The sequence below is a fragment of the Puma concolor genome, chromosome B2 (assembly GCF_028749965.1).
Source record: "Puma concolor isolate L17-30 chromosome B2, mPumCon1.1.hap2, whole genome shotgun sequence".
Lineage (NCBI taxonomy): Eukaryota > Metazoa > Chordata > Mammalia > Carnivora > Felidae > Puma > Puma concolor.
The window spans coordinates 26,416,875-26,437,625 of NC_141671.1; positions in this window are offsets into that span (position 1 = coordinate 26,416,875).

Sequence of the window (20,751 nt, forward strand, 5' to 3'; positions counted from 1 at the left end):
ACTAGGATCTGGCAACTCATCAACACCTATTTTCCACAAAGTGTATAATTCTGCACTTGGCATGGCCCTGATCTGGAGAATCTCAGGACTATGTTGTAATTCTCTTATTGGGACTTGCCATATACTTGACATGGCACCTGTTCCCACACAGATGCCTCCTATACTACGTTGTTAGCCAAGTTGTATGGCCAAGTGGCAGGGCCACTCCTTGTACCACAGCCTGCTCTGGACTTCCTCCAGCCTGAAAGCTTTTGGTGTCACCTGGTGGGTGGACTAAATTGTGTCCCCCCAAAAAAGCTGTGTCCAAGTCTTAACTTCTGGCGATTGAATATGAACTTCATTAGAAAAAGGAGTTTGTAGTTGTAATTAAATTAAGGATCTCCCGACAAGATTATTCTGGATTTTGGATAGGCCCTAAGTCCAGGATCTGGTATCTTTATGAGAAAAAGGAGAGAATTGAGGCACACAGAGATATATAGGGAAATGGCCATGTGAAGACAAAGGCCAAGATTGGAGAGATGAAAACGCACACAACAAGCACCAAAAGCCATCAGAAGGTGGAAGGAAGGATTCTCCCCTAAAACCTCCAGAGGGAGCATGGCCTGCCAACATCTTGAATTTAGACTTCTGGCCTCCAGAACTGTGAAAAATAAATGTCTATTGTTCTCAGCCATCTAGTTTGTAGTAACTTGTTACAGCAGTTCTAGAAAACTACCATACCTGGCATATGGCCCAGGTATAGAATAGGGTGACTTCCAAAGTCTCAGGCATTGCCCTGCCTTCTTTGTGGTGGGAGGTATATGAAGCAGTAATGTGCCCTTAACTTTGGAGAGATGTCCTGGCATGCCCAGACCCCTGAATCTCTAAAACTTTTACTTATGTGGATGGACACCTAGATCATCATGGAATTTATCTCCCAAGTTGTAGAATGAATGTATTTTACCATGGCATCCAATATACTCACATATTTTGCTTATCTACTTTCATTAACAAGAAGTCTTCAGTACAGTGGACCAGTGATCTTCTTCAGGTTTCCAGATGGTCCATGTCTCCTCAGACTGTTATGACAGAAGGGAGAAGAGTTGTCATAGCCTGGTGGCAGAGCTGTAAATGTATACTGTTGTCTATTCCAACTGCATATGGGTTGTTTCTGATCCCTTTTAGGGATAGAAAAAGAATGGCTACATTGTTAATCTCCTTTTGCAAAGATGCCCCATCTGGCACAGTAGCTACAACTGGGGAGACTACTTGGTTAAGTTTGCAGTAGTCTAGGATTGGCCTCGCCCTTGAGGAGAGCAACTGGTAAACCATTTGGAAATTTGGCTGGAGACTACCAACACTATGTGCTTTAGATTTTTAAGAGTGACACTCATCTCTGCCATTCCCCCCATGATGGAATATTGCTTCTGATTTACTCTCTTCACTGGGGAAAAGTCAGTTTCAGAGCTGCCAGCTTGGTTTACCATACTTTCATAGCTCTTCTTCCACAGGCCAACAAACCAAAGGGAGAGTTGTGCCAATTATCAAATATGTCCATTTCAATTATATATCCAGAGCTGGAGAAAATGACTATTGGGTGGGTCTGTGGACTTAGTGGGCTCATGTGAACTAGACCTGGGCCAGAACCCCATTTCTTACTGTCTTCCATTTTCCTCATTCTAATGGGGAGGGAGGGCAGTGAAATAACATTTCATATCATGGGTATTAATACAGTTTAGATCTTGTGCCCAACTATACTCAAAATATTTGGGCATTCTCATTTACCCCATGTTCATTTATCTGATTAAATGGCTATAGGTTTTTTTGGAGAAGGATGAGAAATCATTACCATATATACTTGTTATGGTGCTATAGGTCTTCATCTTGGTGACCATGTCCCGCTTTGGCCAATGGGCTATGTATGAATAGGCTTAAGTATGGAAACTGGGCAAGAGGATCTTGACTTATTAGGACGACTGTTCTTAGCCTCCTGTTCATCGATCCTTAATGTTTTTTGGTTATGCCAATTGAGCAATTCTCTTGATGGCTGCCCGTCATTCTTGCCTCAGAGACATTTTATTCTATTATCACCTTCTGGCTGTCTCCCCAATCTTGCCACTCATATGACAATTACCATAACTAGTGGTGAATCTCTGTCATCTGGCCTCTGTTGTTCCAGTGGCTTCATCCCCATTGTCATCAGGGAGCCCAGTCTATGACCACCCCTCCTGAGGTCAGCTGTGGCCTGCGGCAAGAGTGCCACTAAATTTCTCAGGGATGATGTGCACTCTTTTGTGCTGTTGTAAACAGAAGATTCCTGTAAACAGAGATTCCTGAAGTCCTTTCTGAAGAACATGATCATCTGGCCTAATAAAGCCACTCTAGCAGGCCCATTTCCCAAGTCTTAATTCTCTCTTCTACTATGTGCTGTGGCAGTTCAGGACTTTCTACTGTACTTGCTGTGGACCATCACCTTTTCCAGCTTCAAATAGCATGTGAGCACCATATCCTAGGGTCCTTGACAGGATGTCAAATCTTATATCTTGGAAAGTTCCCCTGTATCCATAGTCTTCCATATATAACTTTATATTCAGCTCTCTCAGTATCCAGTCCCATATGTATTTCTTACTTTCTTCCAGTTCCTGTTGTCCTGGTCTCGAAGCTGTCTTCGGGAATGTATAGTCCCTTGCCTCCTCTCACAGGCCCATGACAACTCTAGCCAGGTACTGTTGTGACTCAACCCTCCTTAATGGTCTGGGTGGCCAGAAGGGAAGTGCAGACAGATTCAGAGAGGGACATGTATGGTCTTATGAAAAGAGGCCTCCACAGTGTTTTTAAGGAGAAGGTGCACTGGCCTCCAACAGGGAGAAGTGTGTCACTTCTGGCAGCACAGAAGACTCAAAGGAATCTGGGGATTCAAGATTTCTGAGTGCATCCCTTCATTTGGCTTCCAGTAGCATGATAAATAGTTCTCCATCCCCTCACTCTCAATCTAAAGGTGTCCTCATGTCTAAAATGAGTCTCTTGTAGACAGCAAATAGATGGGTCTTGTTTTTTTATCCATTCTGATACCCTATGTCTTTTGGTTGGCGCATTTAATCCATTTACATTCAGTGTTATTATAGAAAGATATGGGTTTAGAGTCATTGTGATGTCTGTATGTTTTATGCTTGTAGCGATGTCTCTGGTACTTTGTCTCACAGGATCCCCCTTAGGATCTCTTGTAGGGTTGGTTTAGTGGTGACGGATTCCTTCAGTTTTTGTTTGTTTGGGAAGACCTTTATCTCTCCTTCTATTCTAAATGACAGACTTGCTGGATAAAGGATTCTTGGCTGCATAATTTTTCTGTTCAACACATTGAAGATCTCGTGCCAATCCTTTCTGGAGTGCCAAGTTTCAAAAGAGAGATCAGTCACGAGTCTTATAGGTCTCCCTTTATATGTGAGGGCACGTTTATCCCTTGCTGCTTTCAGAATTTTCTCTTTATCCTTGTATTTTGCCAGTTTCACTATGATATGTCATGCAGAAGATCGATTCAAGTTACGTCTGAAGGGAGTTCTCTGTGCCTCTTGGATTTCAATGCCTTTTTCCTTCCCCAGTTCAGGGAAGTTCTCAGCTATTATTTCTTCAAGTACACCTTCAGCACCTTTCCCTCTCTCTTCCTCCTCTGGGATACCAATTATGTGTATATTATTTCTTTTTAGTGTATCACTCAGTTCTTTAATTTTCCCCTCATACTCCTGGATTTTTTTTAATCTTTTTCTCAGTTTCCTCTTTTTCCATAATTTTATCTTCTAGTTCACCTATTCTCTCCTCTGCCTCTTCAATCCGAGCCGTGGTCGTTTCCATTTTATTTTGCATCTCGTTTAAAGCGTTTTTCAGCTCCTCCTGACTGTTCCTTAGTCCCTTGATCTCTGTAGCAATAGATTCTCTGCTGTCCTCTATACTGTTTTCAAGCCCAGTGATTAATTTTATGACTATTATTCTAAATTCACTTTCTGTTATATTATTTAAATCCTTTTTGATCAGTTCATTAGCTGTTATTTCCTGGAGATTCTTTTGAGGGGAATTCTTCCGTTTGGTCATTTTGGATAGTCCCTGGAGTGGTGCGGACCTGCAGGGCACTTCCCCTGTGCTGTGGTGTATAACTGGAGTTGGTGGGCGGGGCCGCAGTCAGACCTGATGTCTGCCCCCAGCCCACCGCTGGGGCTACAGTCAGACTGGTGTGTGCCTTCTCTTCCCCTTTCCTACGGGCGGGATTCACTGTGGGGTGGGGTGGCCCATCTGGGCTACTTGCACACTGCCAGGCTTGTGGTGCTGGGGATCTGGCGTATTAACTGGGGTGGGTAGGTAAGGTGCACGGGGGCAGGAGGGGCAGGCTTAGCTTGCTTCTCCTTAGGTGATCCACTTCAGGAGGGGCCCTGTGGCAGTGGGAGGGAGTCAGACCCGCTGCCGGAGGGGTGGCTCCGCAGAAGCACAGTGTTGGGTGTTTGCGCAGAGCAAGCAAGTTCCCTGGCAGGAACCGGCTCCCTTTGGGATTTTAGCTGGGGGATGGGTGAGGGAGATGGCGCTGGCGAGCGCCTTTGTTCCCCGCCAAACTGAGCTCTGTCATCCTGGGGCTCAGCAACTCTCCCTCCCTTTGTCCTCCAGCCTTCCCGCTTTCCGAGCAGAGCTGTTAACTTATGACCTCCCAGATGCTAAGTCACGCTTGCTGTCGGAACACACTCCTTCCGGCCCCTCCGCTTTTGCAAGCCAGACTGGGGGGCTCTGCTTGGCCGGCAGGCTGCCCCTCTGCCCCGGCTCCCTCCCGCCAGTCCGTGGAGCGCGCACCACTTCTCCGCCCTTCCTACCCTCTTCCGTGGGCCTCTCGTCTGCGCTTGGCTCCGGAGAATCCGTTCTGCTAGTCTTCTGGTGGTTTTCTGGGTTATTTAGGCAGGTGTAGGTGGAATCTAAGTGATCAGCAGGACGCGCGGTGAGCCCAGCCTCCTCCTACGCCGCCATCTTCCTATCCTCTCCTGAGTGCATCCCTTCAAATGTGCTCAACCTATGACTTAAAGTGCCATTACTTCCAAAGTATGTACTTGATCCTGTTTTAGCAGATCTGCCTATGTTGAGAATTCAACTTTCTTTGGTCATTCTATGTTTAATCCTGAACCAGGTACTTACCTCTTCTGCTCTTTAGCTACAGGACGTGAGAGTCTCTTTCTACTTTCCCAAGGAGTCCTTCTGCCTTTCACACTCAGCCTTTAAATGCGGAGTAATCCCTTTCAGTCTTTCCAAAAAAATCTACTGTCGCTTTCCCAAAGAATTTCTAGCAATAGCCTTCTGATTCCATTGTCATTATAATTTCTATTTCTTCCATATTTATTAAACATTTGATACAATAAACACTCTAGTATACTTCTTGCTATTGCTAAGTAACCCCTGTCTCTCCAATGTAAGTTTCACAATTACCCCCTTGTTCCAGAGAGCATCAATACTCCACCTATGACCAGTGACAGGAGTCTTACTGCCAGCGGCTAGGAGGATGCAGCACTGGAAGCCCACTGAATGTTGGCTTAGTCAGACAACTCCTGGGACTGATGGCTGCAGATTAGATTCTCCAGGAAGTGAAATATGAGATGAAGATTAGCAGGCAGGAAGTTTATTATGGAGTGCTCTCAGGAATAACAGCTGTGACGGGAGAGAAGAAAGCAGGATTGGGCAGAGGAAGAATGTCTCATTCTACCCCATAGGAAACTCTTTGTGCTAAAGAGTTGCCCCAAGTTGGGGTAAGGAGATGAAGCCTTAATACCACCACATCAACCATTCATTTGGATGTAGGTTGTCTCTAGGAAGAAGTCAGGAAACAGGTGAAGTGCCAAGAGCAATTTCTGAAAAGGCTGACAGCTTAGTTCTGTCAGTCAGCAGCACCAACAGACAGAATCTTAAGGGCTCAAGACAGCATCTACTAATGCTGCTTCAGTCAATTTTCACAATACAATGGAAAAGAATAGAATATTCATATAATATGCTTATATTAGCATAGTCTTATATTAATATAGTTAATATAAATATGATATTAATAAAATATTCTTAGATTTTTGTGATATATATCATATTATGGTATGTCACATTGGCTTTTATTAATACATATTTAATTATTACGAACCAATCCTCTCCAAGATCTTAGGATCAAGGATGTATGTACTTGAGCTGCAGGTGGAGTGACCACAGCTACATTTAACCTTGGCAGAGTCAAAAGGAGTGTCAGAAATTATTCCCTTAGCTTCTATTAACTTGGGGGCTGGTTTCTGGCAGAAAAACTTCTAGTTCCCCTACCCTTTGCAAAGCCTGTGCCAGGCAGTCGAAGAGAACACACTTTTGCACATTTCAGACACCCTTGTTGGCTCTAACATTGGCAGCACAAGGCTGGATTGTGGCAATAAATGTCTGGCAAGCTACCAAGCACATGTTTTCCTCAAACCTAGGGAAAGGCAGAACTTTATGGTCACTGGCAATGACCTGGAGACTGTAATTTTGACACAGCATATAGTCAATTCTCAACATGCGTGGGAGTGAAGCAGATCATCCAGAAGGCATTGCTATTTGACTCTATAAGGCATTGCACGTGTGTGGAGGGTAAGAGATTCTGGTTTTGAGTTCTTTTAATTTTTTTTTTTTTTTTTTTTTTTTTTTTTTTTTTTTTTTTTTGCAGATTTGTCATCTCATCTTGCTTAGGTGAGTTGTAAAGTTAGGCTCTATTCCCTGGTGCTTTCTGGTTGAATGATAGAGAGTGTCTCCAAACTAGCCAAAACTAATGGTAGATAAAGAGCAAGTAATAGTCCTTATGATAACCAAAACTTGGTTATTTAATATTTGGGCTTAGTTCTCTGGGACAAGGGAAAGATTGTTTTATTTTAAGCCTACAGATGTGCCTAGGTCTCAAGGCTATCGAAGTTTTGCAGGTTTGCCAAATGGTAAAACTTTTGAAACTTTCAACATTAGGGTATAGGCTAGGATTGTTTAAAGAGTCAGCAATGGCACCATTTCCTCCAAGTGTAGGCTAGAGCACCTTTCTCCCTCTGCTTCTTATTTTGTATAGTGGATCTTACCTGTGATTGAGTTATCATACTGGCAGCAAATGGGATTGTGAAAACTGACATCATTAAAGGCAGGTGTGACCCAGAGGCCTACCCCGGGACAATCATTTATATTTCTTTCTTATTTCTTTTGTTGATTGGCTCAGTCTGACTGGGAATTTGCACAAATAGCACAGGCCAGGATGTGAACACCCCCACTCCCATCTCCCACCAACCCTGATATATTTAGTACTGAAACCAAAACACATTCAAGCTCACAAACAAACATCTACAATATTGAGTGACTAATTATTCTACCATTCCTGATTTTGCTTGATTTTTTTGTTTGTATTTTAGTGGGATCTCCTTGAAGGATCCTTTTTCCTCCTTTTCTGCTCGAGGCCAGAACCATTAGACTTTATACCCAAAATGTGCCTTTCTATATATATATTTATTTACCCCACTCAGGTGCTACCCCATCCAGTGACTATGGTGGAAGGGGCTATAGACTCTGATGATGAGGTCTTGGGTCTGTTGATCATTCTCAGGTAGGAAAGGAAGAGAGGGAGCCAAGAGTAATGATTAGTATAGACATTGTTGAGAGTTGCGGGGTAATCTTTGTAGTTGTGCCCAGATTCTACACAATGGTGCATTTTAGAGATAGGAAAACAAATAAGAAAGGAATAAATCTGAAGAGATAATATCAGTGCCCTGAGGCTTGATTAAAACAGCAGTGGGATAAGCAGGAACTCTCACTCTACAGTTAAGTCCCAACCTGGGAAACCAATGAGGGATCCAAGGGCTGTTGTTGCTTGTCTTTTCATTTTGTGTTAAGGCATGACTTGATAAAAAAAGAATCTGTCAATATTTTGTTTCATTTATTTTGTGCTTAATTTTCTTCTATTGGTTTTTCCTTTAACTTTACTGTTAGATTGGTTTTGTTTGATGAGAAATGGAGGAGTTCACTATGTATTTCATTCCTCAATCAAATAAAATCATCAAATGGATGCCACCAAAAGCTATGGTTTGGGACTTTTACCACACTCTCCTTTCTTCTCTTCACTTCTAATTCTCTCCCACATGTTGTCTGAAATCTGATTCCAAAAGCTGCCATTTCCCTATCAGTTGTTCCTTCACCTATTTTATAAATTCCCCAAAGTAAAATCACATTATCCTATCCCTCCTTGAGGTGGTATTTGATTAAATAACTGTGCCTCCTAGGAAAACTTCTTCCTTAGCTCTCCTAGTTCCCCTTTTATTCAGGGCCCATGTTTCATCATGATAGACATTATAGATAATGAGGGTCCCAACCTCCTCCCTTCCCATACACAGACAGATCAGAAGTTTGTCAAGCCAGTATTTACTCAGCTTCCAGTATTTGTCCAATGTCCAGTGTATGTGTGTGTGGTTGTAGAGAGGTGCCACACAGGGCAGAACACAATAGAAAGATACCATTGTCTTTGTGCTTCAAGAACTTACAGTTTATTGGAGGCTAGACAAGATGGTAATGAAAACAAATAAGAAAAAGCTCAAATGGGAGAATAAGAAAAAGTCCACCAATGACAACAAGTATTTGTTGAGTGATTATTAATCAATTTCCAGACATTGTACTAAGCACTCTGTGTGCCATATCCTATTTAATTCTCCCTGCAATCTTATAAATTAGGTGCTATTAGTCCCATTTTACAGATAAGCCAACTAGGCTCTGAAATGTGAAGTAACTTGTCACAGCTACCACTTAGAGGTGGTGTCATGTGGTTCTGGGACCTAAGCCCACATGCTTGCTGTGAGTACAATAGAATCTCAGTGCAGGTATGAATCAGGAGAACCCAGGGGTACCTGGGTATCTCGGTTAAGCATCCAACTCTTAATCTCAGCTCAGGTCTTGATCTCAGGGTCATAAGTTCAAGCCCCACATTGGGATCCCCGCTGTACATGAAGTCTACTTAAGAAAAAAAAGGACCCACACAAAGCAGATGTTTCACACCTCAGCTGGGCTTTGAATGATATGCAGACTTCAGGAGGCAGGTAAGAGGATGGGTGAACACATCAACAACAAGAATAGCAAATGTCAAGAAAGGTCAGGTGAGGGGCCTGGGCACAGAAGGCAGGCACAAGACATGGGCCCTATGTTGCAAGGGCATGCCCCAAGCCAGAGAGACAGGCTCAGGAGGCGCCAGGAATCATGTTGGTGTCATCCTGGCCTGGAATGGTGCCTACAGGATGAAGAAATGGGAAATTCCCCAGTGTATTCCAATTTTTGGTTAATTCTCCTTTTTGGCATTCTTTTTCTTATAGGAAAACTTTAATTTTGTTCACTTTTGTGAGCAATGACTTTGAAATCATGACTCAGAATGGTCAGAGAAAGAGACATCTTGAGACAAATGATCACCAGCAGGGTCACGGACAGATTCTATGTGAAGAAAGAGAAAATCAAAGCTTTCCCCAAAGGCCCTGGTTCGGGTATCTGGAAATGTGGTTTTACTGAAAGAATTAGGAAGAGGAGCCAGTTTGGGGGAGGATGACCTCAGTTTTGGATCATTTGAATCTGAAGTGACATCAGAAAAGCTAAGTAGAGTTGTGCAGTCAGCAGCCTGGGTAGAGGGAGAGGTCAAGGCTGAGGATACAGACTTGTTATTTTTCCTCTTCATTTCCAAGAATTTCCATATAACTACCCCCACAACTTGTTTTGTTTTGTGTTTCTGTTAAATATGGCTACCAGATTTTTCCAGAACTGTCTAGGCACCTACACAGTGTCAACACACTTCTAGTCCTGCCCACACAACCCTGTCTTCACCACAAGCTTGGGAAAACTTGCCCTCCTGGGAAAGTGCTGCTGATAATTTGCCAGAATGTCTCTTCTTGGAGGCTACTGCCTGCATTCATGCTTTGGAAACGTGGCTCCTTATGGATGGTCTGTTCAAACACTGCTATCTCCACAGAGGGAACCTGACTTCAGTTAGGTCTGTAATGATGCACTGTTCCCTCAGGGGTGGCTGCCAAAATCTGAGCAGAAATAGACAGTGACAGTTTCCACTCACAGATAATCTTGTGTGTGGCTGACTGCTGACTGGAAATGTGGGTCATGTCAGGCCCACTGAACTCACTCTGAAAACACGGCCACAATGTATTTTTACTCAGGCCCGTTGCTGGCCAAAGACCGGGACCCAGTCCCTGAGGCAGTGGGAGCTGTGAACACACTGACTGAAACACGGCCCCTGTCATAAACACTTCATCCATTCTACGGCCCCCGCAAAGGCCTGGGGGACTCTATGAAAGGCTATGACCTTGCTCTGTATTTTATTCCTTTCTCAGAACCTGAGACCCCCTAAATAAGTGTTTCCTGTGTTCCAGCTGCCCATTGTCCTGTCCAGTTGGGCCAAGACTAGGATTCCTCTTCTGAGAATAGGTTAGGGAAACAAAGGGCATGTTTTATGGGGTGACCTGGAATTAGAGATGAGGGTAAGCACGGACTATGTCAGTGACACCCTGAAGGCCAGGGCATGGTGGGGCAGCTTGGAGAACTCTGGCTGCTGGGTTCTTCTCACCAGAATGGGGAAAGAAAACACAAGGTGTCTCACTCTTCTCAAGTAAAGGTAGAACTCTGAAGCCTAGAAACATTTTATAACTTGTCCAAGTAGGAGTAGAAGTGCGAGCTTTGACCCAAGTCTCTGGAATCCCTTTACTATCCCTAGTCACCTTTACAAACTCTTTTGAAAATAATCAGGAAGTGGGGTTGATAATTTGTCAGATATTATAGTTGCTTTATGAAAACAGAACTTGAGATTTCTTGGTGGCTCACAGACAATTCACATTCCCTTTTTCACAGTGCTACGACTCCTTCTTGCCAGGTTATTTACAAACACAAAACAGATACCGTGTTTCTGAACTAGTGTGAAGCAAGATTTTAGGCAGTGCTCCAAGGCTTGCTGGCATCTGCCTCTGTTGAAGGCAACAGCTGTGGTTCCAGGCTGGAAGAAATACTTCCTTCACACACACCACTCTGACTATTTTCTTCTCATTTGTAAATCTGGATGACCTCTACTGTTCTGTCCAACTTTCACACCATCTTATACGATAAAAGCAAAGTGGGTCCCAATCTCCTTGGGAAGTCATTATTCATGGTGGGTTTTACATGTGACACACTCAAAGCTGATAAAGGTGGTAGAGCCTTCCATGTTCTGGGGAATTGTACATGCATTTGACCTTTCTAGAAATTGGCTTGGTTGTGTGTAAAAAAATTTAATGGCACATATCTTTTTATCTAAGAATCCAGGGAAATAAACTAAAGTGCAAACAAGATATAAGCATATTTATTGTAACATTATTTAGTTACAACTGTTAATAAACAAAATTTATTAATAATATTTGTTATATTTATTATAACATTATCTAGAGAAATAAAGAGAAGAATTGAATGTCTAAAATAAGGTAGTGGTTACATTGAGCCATTCAGGTAATATGCATTATTGAAAACAATGTTTTCGGAGAATATTTGTAAGAAAATTATATATTGTATGTTGTATATTAAATATATGTTGTATATTAAATATATGTTGTATATTAAATATATGTTGTATATTAAATATAAGGTAAAAATGAATTTATAGTAGTATTTTGTTTTAGAAAAAGGATCTATAATTTATATGTGAACTTAAAAAATGGAAATAAAAGAAAATACTAATGGTAGACATATTAGGAATCCCAGATGATTTTTTAAAAGTTCTCCACAATTTCTAAATTTTCTCCAGTGAATATATTATTTTTGTGTTTTGAAAATAAATAATAAGACAGAAATGACTCAAAACGACTTCTACTTCTGTAAAGATGGAAAGATGGAGTAATATTTTTCCCTACTCTGCATTTTTAAGTGCAACTAAAAACTCTGGACATTATATATAAAACAAATATAAGAAGATTCTGAAAGGTGGAGAGAAGTGAGACCAGTTGGGGACATTAAAAGCCAAGGAATAACATGGTAGTGAGTTACTTTTACCTCATATATCCCAAACTTGAAGCTGAAAAAGGCAACAGCCCAGAAACAACAATAGACACAGAAAAAAAAAATCCCAACAAAATCTTGCTTTCTCTAGCCAAAGGACAAGGAATAGGGTGCCTATGAAGATTAAATTTTTCAGACAATAACTACTCCACTCCAGCCAAACACCACAGAAAAAACTTTGGTCCCTCCTACATTAGCAAAGCCAAATTGAGAGCTCAGTCTTTCACCCTTGCCATAACCTCCCATGAGGGTAATGTCAAAGAAGGCCACATGTGGAGCTAGGACTTTCATCCATGCTGCAGAATAATGAGTCTCCTTTTCCCTCACCTTGATCTCACAATGTCTGTGAACATCATGTAGAACAAGTGGACTTTTACCTCCATCAATCTGTAATAATGTAGTGATCTCTTCCCTGTCAGAGAAGTGTCACAGAAAGCCAGATAAAATGGAGGGTTTAAATAAGAACCAGAATTTCATAATACCCAAAATGTCCATGCTTCAATAAAAAATCACATATCATACCAGAACCAGGAAAATCATAATCTGAAAAAAAATCAACAGATGTCATTACTGAGATGACAGAGATGTTAGAATAATTTGACAAAGATTTTAAAGTGGCCATGATAAAAATGCTATAGAAGCAATTCCAAACACACTCAAAACAAATGAAAAAATAGCTTCAGAAAAGAAACAGGACTAAACAAAAGAAAAAAAAACGCAAAACATACACACACAAAAACACTTCCCCCCACCTAAAGAACCAAATGGAAATTTTAGAATTGAAATATACAAGAACTAAAAATTAAAAACTGAATGAATGAGCTCAACAACATAATGGAAGGGACAAAAGAAAAAAATTAGTGAAGTTGAGGATAGAACAGCAGAAATTTCCCAAATGGAACAACAGAAAGAAAATATACTGAAAAAAAATTAACAGAGGCTTACAGATCCATGGTACTGTAATAAAAGATCTGACACTTGTATTATCAGAGTCCCAGAAGGATAGAACAAAGACAGCAGAGATAAAAAAAAATACTTGAAGAAACAATGGCTAAAAATTCTTTAAATTTGGCAAAAGACATAAACCTAAAGATTAAAGATTCTGAGAAAATCCTTAACTGGGTAAACCCAAAGAAATACACACGAAGATATATCATGTCAAACTTCTGAAAACTAAGGACAAAGGAAAAAAACCTGAAATCAGAACAAGAAATGACACCTTATCTATAGGGGGAAATTAAAATGTCAGCATATTTCTTAGTAGAAACCATAGAGGTCAGTAGGAAGTAGCACATTTTTTGAGTGGTGAAATTAAAAAAAAACTTAGCCCAGAATCATATGTCAAGTGAAAATATTCTTTATGTAAGAAAAGGAAACTAAGATATTCTCAAATGAAGGAAAATAAAAATAGTTTGCTACTAGTAGAACTATCCTGAAATAATAACTAAAGGAAATTTTTTAAAATAATAAAGAAATAGGAAAGGAATCTTGAAATATCAGGAAAAAAGAAAGAACTGCAGAAGGAGTAAAATATGAATAAATACAATACATTCCCCTTCTCTTGAGTTTTCTAAATTATGTTTGGTGATTGATGTGATTCTAAATGTACTTGGATGAAATGTTTGAGACAATTACATTAAAAATGGGGGAAGTTAAGGGGACATAAAAGGAAGGTCTCTAAACATTACTTAAGCTAGCAAAATGTTGATACCCTAGACTGGGATGTTAACCACCAAAAAATATGTATAAACAGATACCCTCAAAAACATTAGAGATAAATCAAAATGGAAATATAAAGGAAAACAAGAAAAGGAACATAAATTTAAAGACAGAGAATAAGCAGGAAACAAAAACTACAGTGGTAGACTTACGCTGTAACATATCAAAAATTATACTAAATGTAAATGGTCTAAACACAACAATTAAAAAATTAAGATTGACAGATTGAATTTTTTTTTTTTACTTGTTATTCATTTAATGATACTCTTGCACATCATGAGAAATACATGACTGGAGAAAGACCAAAGGTGAAAACACACAGGTAAGGTGCATTCAGTCATTCAAGTCATAAAAGTAAACATGTGCTCAAGAGGTCTGGAGACAAAGAATTCATGGATTCTTACCTGAGCCATGGGAATTCCACACTGACTGGATCACAGTTTATAAGGCATTCCTGAAATATATTCATATTTGGATGCCCTTGAAGACTCAAAACTTTAATGCACTTAAATATTTGAACATTTGGAATCAAAACATAAATGGAAAAAGAAGAAAGAAGGGCCATAGATGTAACAACCATTTCATTGTGCTCACATCTTTTTTGCTACTATTACCAACAGAATGCTAACCAGCCTGCAAAAACATCTCTTAAATTTCCCATAATTTCTTAGGAATACCACACCTTAGATAAGAAGGCCTGACTTAAATGTATATATTGTTCTTTGTTTACAGATTTTTCCCACACATAGTATAATATTAAAATATTTTTTAAAAATTTTAGTTGGATTATTCTTGAGAGAGAGACAGAGTGTGAACAGGGGAGGGGCAGAGAGAGAGGGAGACACAGAATCTGAAGCAGGCTTCAAGCTCTGAGCTGTCAACACAGAGCCCAACGAGGGGCTCGGACTCATGAACCATGAGATCATGACCTGAGCTGAGGTTGGACACTCAACTGACTGAGCCCCCCAGGCACTCCAAACAGATTTCCTCGTTTCAAAATTTCCCCATCATTTAGAAAAGTAGTAAAAGTTTTCTCCATGCCCAGCCCTCACAGGAAGATTTTCTGTAGCAGACAAGAGAGATAATTTCCTGGTTTTGTGTTCCAGCATGGACTCCAGACTGTTAAAATAGAAAAATAGTCTTGAATGTTGCATTAGTTTTCTAGGGCTTCCACAACAAAATACGGTAGACTGGGTGGCTTAAACAACAGAAATTTATCTCTCACAGTTCTGGAGGGTAGACATCTAAGATTAAGATGTCAACAGGTTTTGTTTCTTTTGAGGCCTTTCTCCTTGGCTTGCAGATGGCCACCTTCTTGTTGCATCCTCACATGGTCTTTATTCCTCTGTGCTTGGTGACTCTGGTATCTCTTTGTGTGTCCAAATTTCCTCTTCTTATAAGAACATCAGTCAAATTGGCTTAGGGCCCACCCTAGAGCTTCATTTTAATTTTATCACCACTTTAAAGGTCCTGTCTCCAAATACAGCCATGTTCTGAGGTACTGGGGGTTAGAACTTTGACATATTAACTTGAGGGGCACAAGTCAGCCCATAACAAATGCCAGAACACATCTGTTTTTTAACTTCTGGGATTTCTTCCTTTTCTGTGTCTCCAAAACCAAAAGTTTCCTGTGAAGATTTCCTGGGACTGCTCAAGAGAGGAGCAGAGGCTGGATGAGTGTGGAATGGCAAGCTTGAAATGCTCTCATGGCTTGGATCAAAACTAAACAGTTTTCTGATGACACTTATTTGGCACAAGAGCAAAGGGTTGGGTCTAACTCTACAGAGTCCTGGTTTCTGTGGCACCTTGCAAACAAAGGGATCCCCAGTTAATTTTGTGGCAAAGGCTATGTGCCAACAGGGACTCAGACGCACTTCCAGGTCCAGCAGTGGTGACTCGACCCCAGGTCACACCGGCTTTTGGGACTGTGGGGCGAGGATGGGATGGTGGTGGGGCACCAGGAGCTGGCCAGTAGCTGTCAGCAGGATGCAGGGTGCTGAAGAGGTGGGGATGGCTCAGAGAGGTAGGCTGCACCGACAGACTGAATTTTTAAAACTACTATATATATTGTCTAAGAGAAAGTCACTTCAAATATACCAATAGAGGCAGATTGAAAGTAAAATGATGGTAAAATAGATCCTGCAAACATTAATCAAAGGAAATCAGGAGTGGCTAATTAATATCAGATATGGTAGATTTCTAACAAAAGAAAATTACTAGAGACAGAGAGGGACATTACAAAATGATAACAGCATCAATCCACCAAGAAGACAAAGCAATCCTAATGTATGCACCAAACAACAAAGTTGCCAAGTATACAGAGGGGCTAACTAATGGAATGGAAAGTAGAAATAGAAAAATCCACAATTATAGTTAGATATTTTAATGATGCTTACTTTTACAATTGATACAACAACTAGACAAAAAATCAACAAGTATACAAAGACCTCAATTATACCATCAACCAAGATCTAACTGACACTTATAGAACACTTTCCCCAACAATTACAAAATACACATTCTTCTCAAGCATCCACAGAAATATACCAAGGCATCCTGTATCATGAAGCAAAACTCGAAAAATTTTAAGTACATAGAACAAACTGGTGGTTTCCAGAGGGTAGGTGGGTGAGGGAGGTGTGAAAAAAATAAAAGGGATCAAGAGTACACTTATCTTGATTAGAGTAATGCATAGAATTGATGAATCATTATATTTTACACCTGAAATTAATATAACACTGTAAATTATACTTCAATAAAAAAGAAATAATTTAAGGAAAATAATTTTAAACAATTTAAATCATTCAGAATGTATTGTTGATCACAATGGAATCAAGTTAGAGATCAATAACAGAAAGATAAAGAGAAAACTCTGAGTACTTGGAAACTAAACAGTGTACTTCTAAACCAGCATCAGAAACGAAATGGATTACCACTAGAGATGCTATAGATACCAAAAGGATAAAGAGGTGACACTAAAATACATAAATTTGACAACTTAGATGAAATAACCCAATTGCTAAAATGCACAAACTACTACAATTCATCCAAAATAAAATGCATAATTTCAATAGCCTATAACTGTAAAAATTAAACTCATAATTTAAAATTCTCCAAAGTGAAATTTTTAGGCCCAGATGGTTTTATGGTAAAATCATACCAAGCATCTAAAGAATTAACATTAATTCTACATAATTTCTTCCAGAAAATAGAAGGGAAGGATATATTTCCCTGATACCAGATAATCAGATATTAATCACCCTGATATCAAAATTAGAAAAACAGTACATAAAAGAAAATACTGATCAATACCCTTCATGAATATACATGCAAAAATCTTTAACAAAATATTAGTAAGTAGAATTCATCAATATATGAAAATAGCTATACATCTTAATCAAGTAGGATTTATTCTAGTAATAGAAAACTGGTTAAATATTTTAAAAATCAATCAATATAATCCACCAAATTAACATGCTAAAAATTTTACATATTTAAGTCAATTATTGAAGACAAAGCATTTGACAAAATCCCAAACTCATTCATGATAAAAACTCAGAAAATTAGTAATAGAACTTCAATTTGATAATGAACACGTACAAAATTCCTATAGCTAACATTATGCTTAATGGTGAAAGACTAAATATTTTCCTCTTAAGATCAAGAAGAAAAAAGAATGTTTTCTCTCTCAACTCTTAGTCAACACAGTACTGAAAGTTCTAGCTGGTGCAATGAGGTAGAGAGAAAGAAAAAGAAAGGAAGAAAGAAAGAAAGAAAGAAAGAAAGAAAGAAAGAAGAAAGAAAGAGAGAAAGAAGGGAGGGAGGGAGGAAGGAAGGACAGAGAGAGAGGGAGAAAGAAGGTGTACAGAACAGAGGAGCGGAAAAACAAAACAGTTGTACCCATTTGCAGATGGCATGATGTTCTATGTAGAAAATCTTAAGCAATCTGCAAAATCTTCCAAACCAATAAGACTAATAAGCTAACAACCTAATGAGAAAGTTCTGCCAGGTAGATCGCAGCATATATGACAAACATAGAAAAATCAACTGTATTTCTATATACTAGCAAGGAACATGTGGGCACCAAAATTAAAAATACAATTCTATTTATAATTGCTTAAAATAAGACATACTTCAGTATAAATATAATAAAGCATATATAGGATGTGTATGCTGAAAACTACAAAATGATACCTAAAGATATCAAAAATCTAAATAAATGGACATATATACCATGTTCATGGATTAGAAGATGCAACAAAGTAAACATGTCAATCCTCCTCAAAGTGATATACAAGTTGTAGTAGACTGAATACAGTCTCCAAAGGTATCCAGTTCTTAATTCTTGGACCTGTGAATGTTATCTTATATATAAAAAGAATTTTGTATATACGTGATAAACTAAGAGATTAAAAGATTGAGATTATTGAGATTAAAAGATTATCTTGAATTATTTTGTGGGCCCTAAACATAATCACAGGTGTCCTTTTAAGAGGGAACCAGAGGGATAGTTGACACAGAAGGGGAAGTAGGACACATTTAATGATGGAAGCAAGAAGTTAGAGTGCTATGCTTTGAAGATGGAGGAAATCACAAAGCAAGGAATGCAGACAGCCACCAGAAACTAAAACAGGGAAGGAAACAGATTCTTCCCTCATAGTCTCCAAAAGAAACCGGCCCTGTCAATGCTTTGACTTCAGCCTAGTGACACTGATTTCAGACTGTCCACCAGAATTGTAAGATAACAAATTCATTTTCTTTTAATCTACTAAGTTTGTGGTAATGTGTTATAGCATCAATAGAAAATGAAAGAAATTCCTACCAAAATTTCAGCAAGATTTCTTTTAGGTATAAATAAGTTTATTCTAGGGGCACCTGGGTGGCTCGGTTGGATAAGCATACAACTCTTGATTTCAGCTCAGGTCATGTTCTCCCAGTTGTGAGATTGAGCCTTGCACCAGTCTCAGCACAGAGAGTGGAGCCTGCTTGGGATTTTCTCTCTCTCCCTCATTCTCTGCCCCTACTTGGCTCATGTTGTCTCTCTGAAAATAAATAAATAAACTTTAAGTTAACAAAAATAACTTTATAAAAGCTTATTCTAAATTTATATGAAAACTCAAAGAAAGTAGAATAGCTAAAAACAATTTTGAAAAGAAAATTAAGTAGAATAAATTAATCTACCCAATGTCAAGTTTCTTTATATAGCTACAGTAATCAAGACTATATGGTATTGGGGTGGGGGGGAGAAGCCCACAAATTAATGGAACAGAATAGAGAATAAGGGAACTGATGCACATATATATGCCTAACTAATCTTTGACAAACATGCAAAGGCAATTCAATGGAAGAAGGCTAGCCTTTTCAACAATAGTGCTGGAGCAAGTGGACATCCATAGGAAAAACAAACAAACAAACAAACAAAAACAAACCTCAACCTAATTCTCACATTCTATATAAAACTACTCAAAATAGATCATGGAGTTAACTGTAAAATTGTAAATTCTTTAGAAAAAAACATAGGAGAAAATCTTGAGGAACTAGGGCTAGGCAAAGTATTCCTAGACTTGTAACCAAAAGCATGATCCATAATAACTTTTACTATGAGAAAAGAATGAAAAGACAACCTATAGCATGGGAGATAATGTTTGAAAACCATATATCTAGCAAAGGACTAGTATCCATAAAGAACACTCAAAACTCAACAGTAGCAAAAATAAACAATCCAGTTAGAAATTGGATGAAACTCATGAAGAGACAGTACACTGAAGAGAATATAGATAGCAAATAAATGAATAAAAAGATATTAAACATTATTAGCCATTAAGGAAATTAAAATTAAAACCAACAAGTCATCACCACACATCTATCAGAAAAGCTAAAATTAAAAAATCACCCCTACATTTCTGGAGATAATATAAAATGATATAGACATCTGGAAAACAATTTGGCAATTTCTTAAAAACCTAAATATGCAACTACTCTACAAGCCAGCAATTGCACTCCTAGGTATTTATCCCAGAGAAATAAAGCATGTTCACACAAGAAAACCTATACATAAGATGTTCATACAGCTTTATTTAGAATAAATCCAAACTGGAAGTAACCCCAATGTCCTCAAATTGGTGAATGGTAATAAACTGTGATGTTTCCATATTAATAAATACTACTCAGAAATTAAAAACAACGATTGACACAAGCAAAAACCTGAATAAATCTCCCAAGATTAGTGAGTAAAAAATTGAATCTTAAAATATTACATACTATATGATTTCATGTATATAAAATTCTTCCAATGACAAAGATATAGAAATAGAGACAATATTAGTGGTTACCAGGGTCCAAAAGGGGTTGAGGGAGAGAAATGAGTGTAGTTATAAAAGGGAAGCATGAAGGATCCATATGGTGATGAAAATGTTCTGACACTATCAACGTTAATATCCTGGCTGTAATATTGCCGTATATATAGTTTTTCAAGATGTTACTATTGGGAGGAACTGGGCAAAAGTTACATGGAATATATGTATTGTTTCTAACAACTGTATGTGAATCTACAATTATCCAAATTAAAAATTTTACTAAACCAAGAAACAAAATAAAGATTTCTAGTTTCAGCTCCGATATGTAAAGACCTTGGAAATCATCACTTTCCACCATTACATCAAGTAAAAACAGAAAATCAGCCGTGTTATTTGGGTCCATCAGAGAACTGAAGTTTCAGTCGTGGCTCACTACTCCAAATATGAAGAGGCAGGCATATTCAGAGAGGCATAGTCAATATCTGCTTACCAGAGCAGAAGCTGGTAGTGCCATAAACCAGTAGAAACAATTATACATAATTTTGATGAATTACTGCAGGTTAAGTATTAACTAGTATAGGAATGAGAACATCCTGGGAGTCACAGTCTTAGGGTGGCCACCACACTTTCATGAATTTACTTCTAAGAATCCCACCAGTTTTTCAAGGTGATGATCCAAGAAAGATCCCCTCAT